The sequence below is a fragment of the Canis lupus genome, chromosome 6 (assembly GCF_011100685.1).
Source record: "Canis lupus familiaris isolate Mischka breed German Shepherd chromosome 6, alternate assembly UU_Cfam_GSD_1.0, whole genome shotgun sequence".
Classification (NCBI taxonomy): domain Eukaryota; kingdom Metazoa; phylum Chordata; class Mammalia; order Carnivora; family Canidae; genus Canis; species Canis lupus.
Window position 1 is genome coordinate 61119410 of NC_049227.1, and position 16778 is coordinate 61136187.

Here is a 16778-nt window from a genome sequence, read left to right on the forward strand (position 1 = left end):
CTATGAATATTAAACTGACATTTTTTTCTATATTTGTGCGCTGCTATATGAGTGAATGGGTGATATATTTTTAAAGCACATTATTTTCCTTGTTCTTTCAGACAAATTGTAAGCCATTAAGAAAATCAGCATTTTTGACCCTTGTAAGACAATGTACATATTTTACTCTGTAATCTAAAGAAGATGGAGCTTCCCTCAGAATTGCTGGGTGTTTTTGAGACCACAAGGTCATTGGCCATGTCACATATGTACAAAGATTGAAGTACTCTCTTATTTTTCTTTAATATAATGGGGACACAGTAGGCAATCTGTCCTCATCTAGACCTTATTTGGTTTTCAGAACAGGGAAGATGCATGACACAGAGTGGCTTTGAGAAACTACCGTAAAAAGTATTCACAAATTATACAGATCTACAAATACATATATGCCTTCTCTTGATAGAAAGATAGATGACCGATATAAATATCAGAATATCCAGAGTTTATTCACTATGAAGAAGAGATAAAAAGATCATCAGAAAAAAAGATACTTTTGTCAGAAGTTTTATTTTTGATTGATACAAGTGTTAAGAGAAAAACAGATCCAACTATTATTACCAGTAGTTGATCTCAGGTGTCCCTTATTCCAAACACAGTTATTAAGCACCTACCATGTGCCAGGCACTGCATTAGACTCTGAGAGTACAGCAGTGCATAAGACAGACAATCCACTCCTAGAGAGGCCATACTGCAGTGTAAATAGCCTGAAGGCAAATCTTGGAGAAGGCCATGTATATGGCAGGCATATCTCTTGTGGAAGCCAATTACTAGTGATTTCTGTCATTACTCTTGTGTTAAGCAGATACTGGAAGCTAAAACAGTTGTTCTCCTAAATCCATTTTTGTTCAATCCTCTCTACTGGTATTAACTCATTCACACAGGACAAATACCACAAGAAACCTCTACATATATGCAAATATTCAACCAGGTTTGACAATTTTTTCGAACTGCTAAATCTCCTTATGTGTTGTCCCCTTTCGCCTCACATGCCCATCTCTAGATGTCTCCACTCTACCTGCATGTAGTAAAGAAACTAACATGTGGAGTTCACTAATTTGACTCCCACATTGGATCATATCATTCAACCCACTCCAGATTGTTGACTTTTCCATGAGTCCTCCTGCATTTACAAAAGCTCTTCCTCATGGCATGTCAAGTTTGGTAATTTACTGCATGGAAGAAACATGTCCATACTACCACGGAGTGGCCCACTTTACACTTACCTGCACATCAGCTGATGTGTAGCTCAAGGTTTGCTTTCAAGGAAGCTGAAGTCCTATATATACTCTGCAGCGAAGTTAAAAAAGGTCAGCCTAAGTGGGTATTGTGGCATTATTTTCTTTATTATAAACCTTCATCATCAAATTCTAACTACAAGAATGCTGCTAGAATTTTGCTTTCAGGTACAGAAGAAGAGTTCTGTGGTTCTAGCTCCTTTCTCACTTAATATTTCTTTAAGCAATGAATTTCTTCAAGCTATTGTCTGCCTCTCAAAACAGAAACTCTAAACTTTTAAAGTGATTTATCTATTCTGAACTCATCCCCGCATGAGGCCATTTATGTCTTTTCTTTCCCCTATACTTTGAATTATACTTTCTAATTGAGGGCCCATTTTTTAAAATTTTTTAATCAGTGATGAAAAAGTTTGTCTTTCTGTCATAATAATTTGTTAAGTATACTTACAAAAATACATAACTGTTCAAAATAAATGCAATATGTCCTGTCAGATATGTTTACAGATGAGAATGAACAGAGGCGGGTTCTTTAAAGGAACTCAAAAAGTTTCTTTGTCATAATGTAGGGAATCACCAACTCTAATCTGGGAATGATGACAATACCTACTTCTGGGGAATTCATAAGTGATTTGGATACCAGTTAATCTGTAAAAAAAAAAACAAAAAAAAACAACAGCGACAACTCTTACCTTTAATCCCTGGTGATCCATAATTTCCCACAGGCTGTTCTGGGTGTTTAGCATTTTTTTTTTTTTAGATTTTATTTATTTATTCATGAAAGACACACAGAGAGAGAGACAGAGAGACAGAGACATAAGCAGGCTCCAGGCAGGGAACCTGACGTGAGACTTGATCCTGTGTCTCCAGGTTCAGGGTCTGGGCTGAAGGCGGCGCTAAACCGCTGAGCCACTCAGGCTGCCCATGATTAGCATTTTTAAAGGAAGCCAAATATCCTGGCGGTCTTTAAAGTCATACAGTCAATGATTTTGTAAAAATAATCTGTATCAGATTAAGTAAATTCTCTTATAAATTTCCCAAAACTTTTCAGTCATGGGTGGATATTAAATTTTATCCGTTTTATATCTTTGAGGTTGATCCTATTGATTTTTTTATACTATTAATATGAGTGATTCATTGATTCATCTTTGAATATTAAACCAACCATGAATTCTTGAGATAAGTTTGACTTGGTTATGATGTATTTATTATTTTGTATATAACTAGATTTTGTTTATTAATATATGACTTAGGGGTTTTGCAGCAATATATATTATTTTTAAAGATTTAAAGATTTTAGAGACGGAGAGAGAGAGAGAGCACGAACAAGTGAGGGGAGGGGCAAAGGGAAGAAATCATCAAGCGGACTCCTCTCCAGCCCCACCTCCAATGCTGGGCACAGAGTCTGACTCGCATGATGACCCATGACATCATGACCTGAACCAAAAGCTAGAGTTAGATGCTTAACTGACTGAGCCACCCCTTACAGCAATATTTATATGAGATATTGGCTTGTATTTATCCTTTCTTTTAAAATATTTTACAGGTTTTAATATCAAGGCTATCTTAGCCTTTTATTATTTATTAATTTATTTTATTTATTTATGATTTTACTTACTCATGAGAAACAGAGAGAGAGGCAGAGACACAGGCAGAGGGAGAAGCAGGCTCCATGCAGGGAGCTCAATAGGGGACTCGATCCAGGGTCCCCAGGATCATGCCCTGGGCTGAAGGCAGCGCTAAGCCCCTGAGCCACCCGGGCTGCCCAACCTTTTTAAATGAATGGGAAAGTGTTTTCAGTTCAATTCTCTGGGAGAATTTGTATAAGATTGGTGTAATGTTCCTTAAACATTTGGAAGAATTCACTGGTGAAGCCATCTAGCTTTAAAGAGTTGTGTGGGTGTGGGGGGAGGCGGGAGGTATTCATTAAGGATTCAGCCTCTTGAGGATCCCCGGGTGGCTCAGCGGTTTAGCACCGCCTTCAGCCCAGGGCGTGGTCCTGGAGTCCGGGCATCAAGTCCCAGGTCAGGCTCCCTGTATGGAGCCTGCCTCTCTCTCTGTCTCTCATGAATGAATAAATAAAATCTTTAAAAAAAAAAAAAAAAAAAAGATTCAGTTTGTTTAATGGATATAAGAACTATTCAAATTTTCTTTTTAATATTGCATTAGTTTTGAAAACTTGTATTTTTCTTGAAATTTATCTATTTCATCTTAAATTTTCAAGCTTCTGGGCATAAAGTTTTCTATATTATGCTCTTACTATCTTTTCAATATCTCTAGGATTGCAGCGATATCCTGTCTTTCAGTTCTAAGACTGATAATTTGTATCTTCTCTCCTCTTTTTGATCAGGAGATTAATTTAAGAGTCTTTTTCAAAGAATAAACTTTTGATTTTGTTGATTTCTTCCCCTTGTAAATTTTGTTTGTTTCCTTATCTTCTGGTTTTGTCCTTAATAGGTTCTTCCTTGTACTTTTTTTGGTTTTCATTTGTTTGGGATTTTTACCCTACATTCTTTAGGTCAATTCACAGTATTGATTTTCAGCCTTTCTTCTTTTCTAGTGTATCCATTTCAGGTTATCAATTTCCCTCTGATCACAGCCTTCACAAATTTCTAAGTTTTGATGTTATATTTTAATTATAATTCAAACTATTTCCTAATTTCCCTAGTAATTTCTTATTTTTACATAGATGATGTTTTTAATTTATTTATCTGAGAGAGATTGAGAGAAAATGAGCAATCATGGGGGTTGGTCAGAGGAAGAGGGAGAAAGAAAGGTAAACAGAGAGAAAGAAAGGTAAACAGACTCTGCTGAGCTTCGAACCTATGTGGGGCTTGAGCTCAATTTCACAACCCTAAAATCAGGGCCCTGAGATGACTACCAGAGCTGAAATAAAGAGTCAGATGCTTAACTAACTCCACCACCCAGGTACCCCTACATAGATGAGTTTTAAATATGTTTCTGAATCCCCAAAAATTAAATTGTTAAAAATACCACTTTTGTTGATTTCTAGCTTAATTCTGCTCAGGACAGAGAACACACTCTGATAGCAGTCTTCTAAAATTTGCAACTTGCTTGGTGATCCAGGAAATGGTCAACTTTGACAAATATTCCACATGAACCTGAGTATAATATATATTGCTAGATATAAATATTTTATGTTGTCATTGAATTTTGCCTGCTTTATCAATTAATAAGGTGTATTATACTCTCTTACCACAGTTATAGATAGATCCATGCATATTTTTGTTTCTATCAATTTTTGACTTGTGTATTTTGGAATTGTGTTATTAGGAGCTTACAATTATTACATATACTTGGCAATTTGACCTTTTTATCATTTTGAAATGTTGCTGTTTCTCTCTAAAAATACCTCCTTTTTTGATATTATTATAAATAGAGCAGCTTTTTTTTGGTTAGGATTTGCATTATTCTTTTGTCTATCCTTTTCTTTCAAATTGCCTGTGTATTTATATCTAAGATGTGTCTCCTACAACATATAGTTGGCTTTTGTTTTTCACACAATCTGACCACATCTCTCTTTGGGAATTTTGGTCCATTTACATTAAATGTAATTACTGATGTCTATAGCTATAGCTATAATCTTACTATTTGTTTTCTATTTGTTCCTTCTGCTTTATAAGTGATTTTCTCTATTTTTCCTTCTTTTAAATTATTTTTTACCATCCCATTTTCTATTAGTTCATTAGTATTTTATCATTATCTTTAATGATTTCTCTAGAGATTAAAGTATGCATCCTTGTTTTATTACAATCTGTGTTTTACCCTTTCTCAAATAATGCTGATATTACATTTTCACTCCCTTTGTTCTTTCTACCACTTATATATTATTTTCTATGCATTTTAAATCTCCAAATATTTTATACTACATAAGACATTTGGTTATTATTTTTATAGTAAATATAGTAAATATTAATTTTCATTCACCTACACTGGTCAATGATTTCTTACTTTCTTTTCCTTTTTCCTTTTCCTTTTCCTTTCCTTTTTTTTTTTTTTGTTCTGAGACTGTATTAGCAAAGAAACCATTTATAAAACAGATCAGAGTTTTAGCTGAGCAATTCACCACATGTGGGCTGAGGCAAGGTGACCAAGAAGGAGGTCTGAAAAACTGAATTTTATGCTGGGCTTACCCCTGGTTGACTAGGGAATATTTGGACAAGTTTCCCAACTTGTCTACAACCATATTTCCTTATTCTTAAAATAAGGGGTTGGGATTATAGCAAGTTGATTCCAATTTTAGTTTTTTGTGATACTAAGACATTTTTCTTTGCCAGGCCTACATTAATAGACTGTGCTGTTAGATCATAATATCCATTGTTATTTTTAATTATTTATTTTTATTTAATTAAATTATAAATTTTAGTATATTAAATTAAATAATAGCTTTAATTTTATTAAATTATTTTAATGCAATTAGGGCCACAAGTAGAGCTAACAGGAATGTTTTTGTTATTGCTATTCAAATCTAGAAGTTGAACAAACTAAAATATTTCCATTTTTCTCCAAGCTATTGTATGAAAATTATGTCAGTTACAGTTAACATTTTTTAAGTACTATTAAAAATTTTGGTTGCTTTCCTGATTACATATTATTTAACTGATTAGCTGTGAGGCTTCTTTTCAATACTAAACACACATCCACACACACACACACAGATATAAAGGCAAATTTTCTTCTATGGTATGTTATTTTATGTTTCCAATTATCTCAATGGATATAATGAAATTTTTTTAAAATTTATTTTAATTCACTTTAATTTAAAAAATAAACATGCCACATACCATTTTGGGTACTGGATGGAGGAATAAGAGAAAAATAATTAGTATTAGGTTCAGAAAATCCCTAAGAAGTTGGAAATAAAATTTAAAGAGCAAACTAAAGGTCTTGTTTCTTGTTACATAATAGGAATTCAGTAAATATTGAATAAATGAGTGAATGTCAAATGTGAAAACAAGGGAAGTGAATTTTACGGAATCATATGAACAGGAATATAATTGAGAGTGAATGACACTGCACCTTGGAAATATCTGGGAAAATCAAACTTACTTGATTCATAGATTTAAACTAAAAGGAGAATTTAGGAATGTGCCAGCTAAGTTGCCATCACAAGTCAATGGTAGAGTATTAGTACCTGCCAGTATTAGTCCACTGTAGGCATGTAGAAATTAATACTTATCTAGGAAAGTCCAAGGCAAGGAATGTTCACATTGCTTTCAATATTGCCCCTTATTATTTCCTCTTCTCTTAGAAAATTCATACTAAAATCTATTCATAATGTTGGACCTGTTAAAATTAGGCATTATCACTTACAAAGCAAAAAGCAGTCTATAATCTATGCTTATGTCCACAATCCAGAAACTAACTTACCACACAGCAATTAGAAATTATCAGGCAGGAAGAAAAGCTTTTGCTTTCTAACAAGTTCTCCAAATCAACTTGCTTGTATTTTTCCCTTGGAGATATATTCCAAATACCCATTCCTTTTCCAAGTTCTTCTAATGGCCTGCCCTATCAGAAAGTTGTACCTTTCTTACAATTTACCATGGAAGGATGAGGAAAAAGGTGTCATCGATTTCAGCAATTGAGAGTGGACATTAGGAACAGAAGGGACAAGACTTGTCCTCACAGAGAAAGTCCAAGGTCCTTCTGGGTGGATCTTCAGCATCTCCACAGCCTTCTAAACAGGACTTTGTAGGGGTATGTGAGTGGCTCAGTTGGTTAACCATCCGACTCTTGATCTCAGCTCAGGTCTTGATCTTAGGCTCATGAGTTCCATGCTAGGCATGGAGCCAATAAATAAATAAATAAATAAATAAATAAATAAATAAATAAGACTATATTTCCTTTTTACTCACAATATAGAAGCAATACGTGTTCATGGTATAAAATTTGGAAAAATAGATTAGATGAATAAAGAAGAAAAACAAGAAGTATCAGTCATTTCACCACATAGATTAATATCTCTTTTCTCTGTGGTGCATTTTCTTTATCCTAAATCAAGACAGTATTATATGTATGGTTCTATACTCTGGTTTTTTTTCTTGTATTTTATTTTATACATGTGCTAAAATGTATTTATTCATTTCCCTATTGATGAATATTTAGGCCATTTCTACCTTTTAATATTTTAAATAATTTTAGATGTGCATCAGCGTCCACAAATCTTTATGTTCATAGCTAATTATTTTCTTATGATGAATTACTAGCCATGAAATTAGGTGTACCTTTGGCATAACATTTTATAGCTCTAGATAAAGTTTCCAAATTACCAAGAAGGCAATTTTTCTGTACTTCATGCAGTGAAGTATAAGAATAGCCATTTGTCAGCAACCTCAACAAACTGGATATTACAGCTTTCTTTGCTCTTTGCCAATTTTTAGGAGAATAAGTGTATCTGTTAGTTTCAAACGCACTCTTTTCACAACTTTTTTTTCCACAAGTCTAGCTGTATTGCGGATTGAGAAAGGATTGAAGCAGAGACTGAACCCGGTGAAATGCAGGTATTTGCCCCACCCAGGGCACATTCAGTTTCCTCATTTTCTCAACTGAATGGCTGTCTGTATGTGGCTCGCTTGCTTGCCTGTGTGGTAGCATTGCTTATTCTCTGCAGAGTTGGCCCACCAACTCCCTACAGTCTATGGCACCAAGAGGTTCTATTTGTGTAGACAAGATTGAGCTATTGGCTATCTTTGGAACTAAATGTCTATGAACCCTCTCTGAAAGGGAGGGGTTGTGCTGCACTTCCCGTAGGACACCAAGTGTGCTGGAGACTCGGGAACATAGAATCCAAGTTTACTGTGTAGATGTGTATTGTCACACTGTGTGATGAGGATGGACTTGATGCCAAGAGCATCATGATATGTATTCATCAAACGGTATAAACTATTTTCAAAAAGTATCAGCATAAGTCAAGACCCTCTTAGATAATCCACAACCTGAAGGCTTTTTAGAGAACAAATATATTGTGGGCAAGCACTTGACTCTCTTGCAGAGATTAATAATTTAATCATAAACTGATTTTTATGCACCCTGATGATTTTTTTGTTTTGTTTCCTGAGCTAAGTGTTCTTAAGAAATTCTGCAGTGGTAAATGAAATCACATTATAACTGCTGAGAAACTCCTGCTAGCTTATTTAACATTCAAACAATGTTTATTGACCGCAGGCAGGCGGAGTGTATGGTGAGGAATGTAGTCTCTGCAGTCAGACCAGACTGCCCTGGCTCCAATCCACCTTCTCCACTTAATAGCTGTGACCTTGGGCAATTTAGTTCACCTCTCCATGCCTCAGTTTCCTCTGTAAAATGGGGATAATCTGGATCCTGCTTCAGGAGGCGCTACAAGGATTAAATATGATAACATAGGCTTATAACAATGCCTAAAACATAGTAAGTGCTCTATAGATGGTATTGATTAATGTGATGCATCTAGAGACCAAACATTCTGCTCAACATAATAATATGTAAAGATACAAATTAGACACAGTGACTAATCTCAACTAATTTACAACATAGCAGGAAAGATAAAACATGTATGCAAAGCCTCCTCATTTTTCAAGGCTCAGATTAAATGCATCAAAATCTTCATTAATTCTCTCTCGTTCACTGTAATCTTCCCCACTGCAGCTTAAACGGACTTCTCCTTATCACGTTCTACCGAGTTTTGTAATCAATTATGTACATGTCTATTCCTTCTTACCAGATTTTGATCTCCTTGAAGCAGATTTATTTCATCCTACTTCTCCATGCCCGGTCCATTGGCTGACACATAGTAAGTGCTCAATAAATGTTTGATGAATGAATGAGTGACTACCAATACAGGGCCGTATATGGTAATTGCCACCAAAAGGTGCCAGCATCACCATCAAGAGTATAGACATTCACCTTCAACTCTGCTATGAAAGCTGGAGAGGTCCAGCTGCTGACTGGCATTATTAGAACAAGTTTTATGAAAAACATGGCACCAGAGGAGGCTCTTAAGTGACCGAACAGGTCACTCAGTCTCACCGAGCCACAGCTTCTTTAATCAGCCTTTTCCAACCTGTGGCTTAATCAGCCTTTTCCAACCTTCTTTCCTCACGGTGAAATTCAGGAAATACATATTTCTTTACTGAATAAATGCCTTCTCAAATTTACAGGAATAGTCCAAGCACTGATTTGGAAGACATAATTCACCCCAGTGTTCGTGTCCTAGGAAATGGAGAGGTATATGACAGAGATACACATCATGTGTCCAAAGATAACTTCATAATGGTTTCTGGGTTGTTAAAATCGGAGGAAACCATTGCCTTTTAGAGGAAAGTTACAGTAAATGTCACCATATGAATAAACACTGGAGTGACATGCTTAAGCCTGGTTTTACTTGTTATGATTATGTTGCCTGACTCTTACCACCAGAAGTGCTTCCCTCATATTTTCCTTCACATTAACATTTACGATGAAGGGACAGCATCCCCCTTTGCTCCCATTGGCCAAAACGAGCCCCTTTACGCCCGGCAATATTTCAACAGTCACAGACCAGTGAGAGACCAGCATAAACCCAGGTTGCTGTGGCCCTCGGCATGCTTCACCAGCTCTCCCCCAGCCAACACAACTGCCGTTTGAGATCCATCTGTTACAATTCATGGACCTAAATTCTGACCTAGCAGGTAGTTGTTGAGCTCGAAGTGAGCAGAAAGGACCAGAGCTTCTAAAGGGAAACATTCTTCAAGCGCTGCTACGTGTTCCCTAAGACATGAAACACCTAAGACAGCACCACGAGGCATATTTTTCAGTGCAGAAGCAGCAGAAAACAGAACATGACTCCCCACCCCTTCTTTATATTCCAATGAGATTTGCTAGTTTAACCAGGGCTGCAGTACAAAAGCACTTGTGGTTCATGTTATATTAATAGTGTGGCCTGATTATCAAAAACCATTACTCTTGGTTATCTTGCAGCGGCTGTACGGAGCTGCTATAAGTCAGAGTGACTGCCCACACAGCGTTTGCTTCATGCTTATGATAACAGTATTCTTAATGCAAAAGTGCATTTGTAAAATTATTGCCTTTTAAAGATCAGATGTGTTATAAATGAGATGTGATCACGCAATCTCTTCTCCCTGTATAAAAAAATTAAATACATAAATTAAATGTCAGTATCCTCCACTGTCGTGGCTTCACGTGGGTCACTTTACTTGTGGTCAAACTCGAAGGTATGGCTTTCAAAGCAGATGCGGAGTTAGCCGAATCCTGGCCAGGGGCACAGGCTGTTGCTTTTCTTCTCCTTTTCTTTGATGTCATCTTCTGTAGTTCTGATTGCCGCCTGGTGGATCCAACCTTTTTTTTTTTTTTTTTTTTTTTTAAATGCTGGTTGAGGGGTGCTTTGTTTAGGTTAGTTTTATTTTTTAAAAGCAGTAATGATAATGGATCGGAAGCCCTACCATTTCCCTACAGATTGAAATCATTGTTTCGGGTTCTATGCAGAACTCCATGTGGCTGGAGTGGCTGCATTCACAGCTCCTTTATGCTAATGCCACTGTGGTTGACTTTTTAATTTCGCCCTCCCTGACTGTGACACTTTCTCAGGCTTGGGTTTTGTGTGGAAGAGGAGACAAAGCCAGGAAGGAAAGCAACTCTAATAAAGTAAAAGAACTCCGTTTTAATGCTCACTAATCTCCTCCTCTAGGTTAGACGTTTCATTATACGCGTTACACCAACCGGGAGTAAGAGAGATACGGCTGCACTGGGGAAAACGCAAGGGACACTCTGAACCGTGCATCTTCCCAAAGCTCCCCGGTTCCTTGATAAACAAACAGAGAAGGGGTAAATGCACAGGACTCTCTCGCCCCTTGTGCTTTCCCTCTTAGAAGAGCATTCTCGAATCCTTGATTGTTATAGACAGTTAAGCTTTTTCAGCCCTAATTCATTAAAAAAATATATTCATGACAAGTTGTTTGAAATGTGCTCCCTTAAGCTTTTTCTGTCTTTTAGAAACTGTTTCATATCGCTATCTAAGAAGAAAAGCCAGCCAAGATTTACATTTTAATTTAGTTAACCAAATAGTTCAGACTGTGTTCTCCAAAGACAAAGACTGGTCTGTAAGTGGGCCGGATTTTCCTGTATTTTATTGCTGTAATTTGCATGAGAAACACCAGATCCTGTATAATTGTTGCTTTGTTGTTGTGATCCGAGTAGCTGTTTCCAATGTCAATAATTATAACTTGAAATGAAATTTAGTAGCAGTTAGGGGGTGGGGAGTGGAGGCGACTGCCAGCCAGTCAGAATTTCACATCAAACTAACCACAGTCTAGCCTTCTAATGTGATGCGTGCAGCAACCAGGCTTCCAACAAAACTCCATACAAAGTAAACAGAATGAGCAAGTCACTTGAGCCTCGCCACACTATACATCTTGTGATGCCATTTTGTTTGGGATCTAATGAAGAACTAGCATGTTTTATATATGATGGCTGCTAATTGCTTCATTACCCATGCAAATCATAAAGGCAAACTGTGTCTTATCATAAAATCGGTAACTAGGCCATTTAAAAGCGAAGCTCAGGAAAGCATTATTATGTCCATGCTTCTTTTGCTCCTGCGTTCATTCCCTCTCTTCTCTCTCTCTCTCTCTGTCTCTCTCTCTCTCCACCACTCCCCCCCCCTTTTTATGACTTTGTATTAAGTTGGAACATTTTCTCGGTGGTCATTTGTTCCTTTAGATTAGTCTTCAGTTAAGATAAGCATGTAATGGATGAAGCGAGGGGCCGTGCGGAGATTGTTGCTGCTGCTGCTGCTGCTGCTGCTCGGGCTCTGGGCCCCGAGGTGGCCGCGGACCCACCCACCGCTGGGGCTCCCAACTTAGCTGCCAGGAAAGGGGGGCTGCAGCCCCGGGATCGGGGCCTGGCCCTGCAGCCGCAGGCCTGCGTCGGCCTCTGTCAACAGGGGACAGGCCACTGCTGGGCCTCGCCGCTGTTCCCCGGCTTATTAAAGGTAACACGAAACCATTGGAGAGGAAAAAAGAAAATGAAAGGGTAGGCTGCATGGGGGACTGGGCACCTTCTAAGGCCCCCGGCTGAGCGGGGTGTAGTGATCGACAGTCACCTCTTCATTACTCAAATTTGGAACCTCCTGAGCTCCTTATTCCAGATAATTAACACCTTAGCCTTGATCAGGCTACTTCCCACATTTGCTTGATAATCAACCCATGGCTAATAGGCAGCATTTTGTTGTGTCCTTCACGTTGTCTTCCTGATCGGAGGGAAAAGAGAAGTCCTCCACCAAGGGATGCCAAAAAAAAAAAAAGAAAAACAAAACCAACCAAACAAACAAACAAACAAAAACCCAAATAAATAGGTAATAGCATGCAATTTCAGTCTTCCAGTGGGGTTTTCATCAGGGCAACCCAAACTGGAAGATGGCAGGTGCGTGGGCTGTAAGCCGGAGGGGTCGGTTGCCGTAAATATCATTCTAGACTAACTAGCAGAGGTAGTGTCAAGGTAACAAAGAAATTCTGCTCGTGTGCTAATTCCTCACCGCAGCTGTTGGGGTGTTAGATGGGGAGGCTGCACACACCTTTCCCAGGAATATGAAAGCAGACTGTCTCACCGCCTGTGTTTGTCCTCGTAGCCTCATTCTTGCTGCTAGCAGAGCATGTCCCAACTGTTGTCAATTTATCAATGTAACCTGCACTGGTGGGCACAGTGTGAGCAGCCATTAGGACAGGTGCTTCTATCCATCACAGCCAGTCACTTATTCCACCTTGTCAAGGAAACTAAATGGAGCTTTTGGAGAAATGTAAACAACTCTCTAATGGACAATCAAAGCGCCACTTTCTGAAGCAAACAAGAGGAAGAAATCTGACAAGACATTTTTAGGGACGGGATCATATTTAAGTGGTTTTGTTGCTTTTTTTTTTTTTTAAGAAAAAAAAAAGAACTTTTTAATGGCTGTGGTTTGAAAGCACTGGGGTGGCGTGGGCGCAGAGGAAGTAAACTGGAGAAGTAAAACGACCAAAGCGAAGTCCTTCTTGTGGCCAAAGATTGAGAAATTAGGCTTATGAAGTGGGGACGCACTGAGTGAAGGAACCATTGACTGTTCTGGGAGAAGAGTCACAAAGTTGATGAGAAACATCAGCTTAAAAAAAAAAAAAAGAAATTTAAAAAAAGAAGAAGAAGAAGAAGAAGAAATTAAAGGCTTCCAAGTAAAAACTGAAGGCTTGTAGTTGATCACTTGTTTTTATTCGTGTGTTTTTAAGGTTCTAAATGTATATGAGAAGAGTAGAAAAACAGTCCTAAGTATCGATTCCCCAAGACCACCCTTTGTGGCAAAGCCCTAACTAAACAGATGGCTTTTCTACCGTGTCCCTGAACACAGAAAAATTGGCTTTGTCAACCAGGAGAGGAAGCAGGTTCCTCCCAAAAGGCTCGGACTCCAACCCCCTGCTCAGGATGACCTTTCTTCGCTGCTCAGCATCCCCCTGCTGTGATGGTGATGAGGGGGGGAGAGGCCACCTCCAACGTAGCCATTCAAACATGGGCAGTCAGGACTGTGCCTTGAGTGTCATCGCAAAGTGACGAGGTAGCCAGGGCAAACTGTGGAGCGCAGGTGTTGCTGGCACGGCATGCCCAGGGCCTTCAGGCAGATGGATAGCACCACACCGAGCCAGCTGAAGCTTCCGGGTGGCCTTCCAGGGATGCTTCGTGGTTATCCATTCCAGAGGCAACAAAGCCTGGAGTAGCTGCCAATAAGTGCATCACGGGAGAGGAGAGGTGGCCAATCTCAGAGCCGTGCAAATGAAGAGAAAAGAGAGATGCTCTGGGAAGAGGTTACCTTCTGGGAAACAGGTAGCAGCTAGGGCCAAGAGGTCACTCCAACCTTGCCAGCTGACATGTCCGGAAATAAAAAGAAGCCTGAGTTGGGAGCATTCAAATTGACCCTGACACTCTCTGACAAGAGAATGCTTCCTGGTGGAAGTCAACTGTTTTGTTCGCATCAGTGTTTCTAATTTATGGTTACCCTGGGGTCTACAGGTCAGTATCCTGTTCACATGAGAAGAGCAGGATTTGGGTCTTATCAGCCATCTAGTGGGACTATGACCCCAATTCTCTAGCTGGGTCTTCCCACTGGTCGGCACCAAATAGGAGGGTGGTGGTTAACCAGTCACCCCACTGGAGAGAATGTGCATCTTTGTTTCTGTCAGGTGAGCCTTCTCCAAACTCATGCCATGCATTAGAATCTTCTGTGAAGCCCAGTATGGTAGCCACTAGCTCCATCTGGCTTTTTTGCACTTGAAATGTGGCTAGTACTATTGAGGAACCTAATATTTAACTTGTATTTCATCTTAATTAATTCAAATTTAAATTTAAATAGCCCCATGTGGCTAGTGGCTACCACTGAAAAAGACAACTCCTGACCCATTTCCTGAAAAAGATGGACTGCATGTGAATCTAATAAAGTTCTTCTGGAACTGTGCTGTCCAATACGGCTCTCCACATGAGCCATTTAAATTTAAATTAATTATAATTAGAAATAAGGAAAGATTTAGTCCCATAGTGACAGCAGCCACATTTCTGGTGTTCAATGGCCACACGTGGCCAAGGGCTACTGTATTAGCCAAGCGCAGACCTAGAATCTTTCCATCATCTTGGCAAGTCCTATCAGAGCTGTACTGGGCGTCACTACACTACCAATGTAGACAACAGACCAAAGAGCAACTAAACCACTGAAAACCCAAATCCCTTAACTCAATAAAATGCTTCCTATGTATTTACTTTTTTGCCAAATGTTAGGGCTATGATAGTAAACTGGACATGGATGGCCTGCCCGTATGAAACTTAGAGACCAGTGGAGGTTCAAAAAAGTAAATAATTGTATTGCTATAACAGGATTATGAGAGGGTGACTATTGAGAGCTCTGGTAATATATAAGAAGATCAGCTCACCTGACCTCAGAGTCCAGAAGGAAGCTATGCCAAAGCTGAGACCAGGGATAAGGAGGAATTAACCAGCTCTATTAGAGCCTGTGGCATCTTTCATAAAGGGTGTAATATCTAGAAAGGTAAGCCAAGCCTAGATCACACTGGGCACCTTGGAAGCCCAAAGTGTTGACTTTGATGCAAGAGAACTGGGGATCCATTGAAGGGTTTTTAGCAGGGAAATGAACCAGTCATGTGCCCACTCTTATAAATTCCCTGATGCCGCTTGAGAAAATGATCAGCCACAAGGGGCAAGAGTGAGGACCACTGAGAAGGATGTTATAGTAACTCAGGCAAGACATGATGAGAGCCTAGAGTACATAGTAGAGTGAGAGAAAAGTAGATGAATTTAAGAAATATTTGGAAATTAGCACACTTACTCCTTCATTGGCCCACAAAGTCTGCTCGCCTACCCAGGTTACAATTACTTATTCAGATTTGGCGACCTGAAATGAAAATCACAAAAAGTGGAAGCCTCCATGTTGCTCATTCTCTTAATGTTTTCCCATAGTGTAACATGATATTTATCTGCATCAGTGGTATATACGGGAATTAAAGTCCTCTTAAGGCCAGAGGCCAAGCTTATTTCAGTTTGTTCAACACTCAGTGTAGCATCACCAACAGATTGGTTAGAACTTTCTAGTACCTTGAAAAAGTAGTTCAAATATTCTTAAGATAAATGACTATGGCATTGTCTGTTTCAAGATGTATTTCTTTTTAAAATAGCACTTTAACTTTAATTTTCCAATAGAAGTTGACACTTTGGATCACCCTAGTGGGGATGATTTCTCGATTTCAGAATTTTCAATGGCTTGCCTATTGATTTGGCACATATATTATTAGCAAAATAAATTTTGCTTGTATAGTTTAGACACTAATTGATTATTAATTATTTGATCACTAATTGATTGCTAATTAATTGGTCATTGGCTAATCATTAATTAATTGGTGATTTCCTGGCCACAGCTTTACCACTTTCAACAGGATACTAGTTTACTTCATTTCGATGGAGTGACTTTATTATCCCCAAATGCAAAGTAAGAGAGAGCAGACAGGTAGGTTCCAGGCTCGTCTGGATAGAATCAAGTACAACAGGAAGATACTCCTGAACTACCTCACGGCTTCCTTGGATTTTTGAATTCTGAGTCTAGTCATGGCAGCGGTGAGTTTTGAACCAGGAAACCTGGGTGTTTACTCCCACCTGCAGCCTATCAGCAGATTGGGTTCCCAGAGTAGCCCAGCAGTATCAAATCATTTGAGACCTAGAATACTTAACTGTATTATTATTATTAATTATTATTATTATTATTATTATCTTTATTATTATTGTTGCCATTTGAACCTTAAAATTACATCCTGTATCTTCACATTCATGGCTTAAACATTCAGGATTTTCCTTCTTTGTGAGTGACCCTGAACAAACTTAGTCACAATGACACCCCTTTTGTGTGTGATCTCCTAAACAGAGCAGTTAAGTCACTTGCCCCAGGGTCCTCAGTTAGTAAATTTGCAAACCTAAGCTGCTCTAACTCCAAAG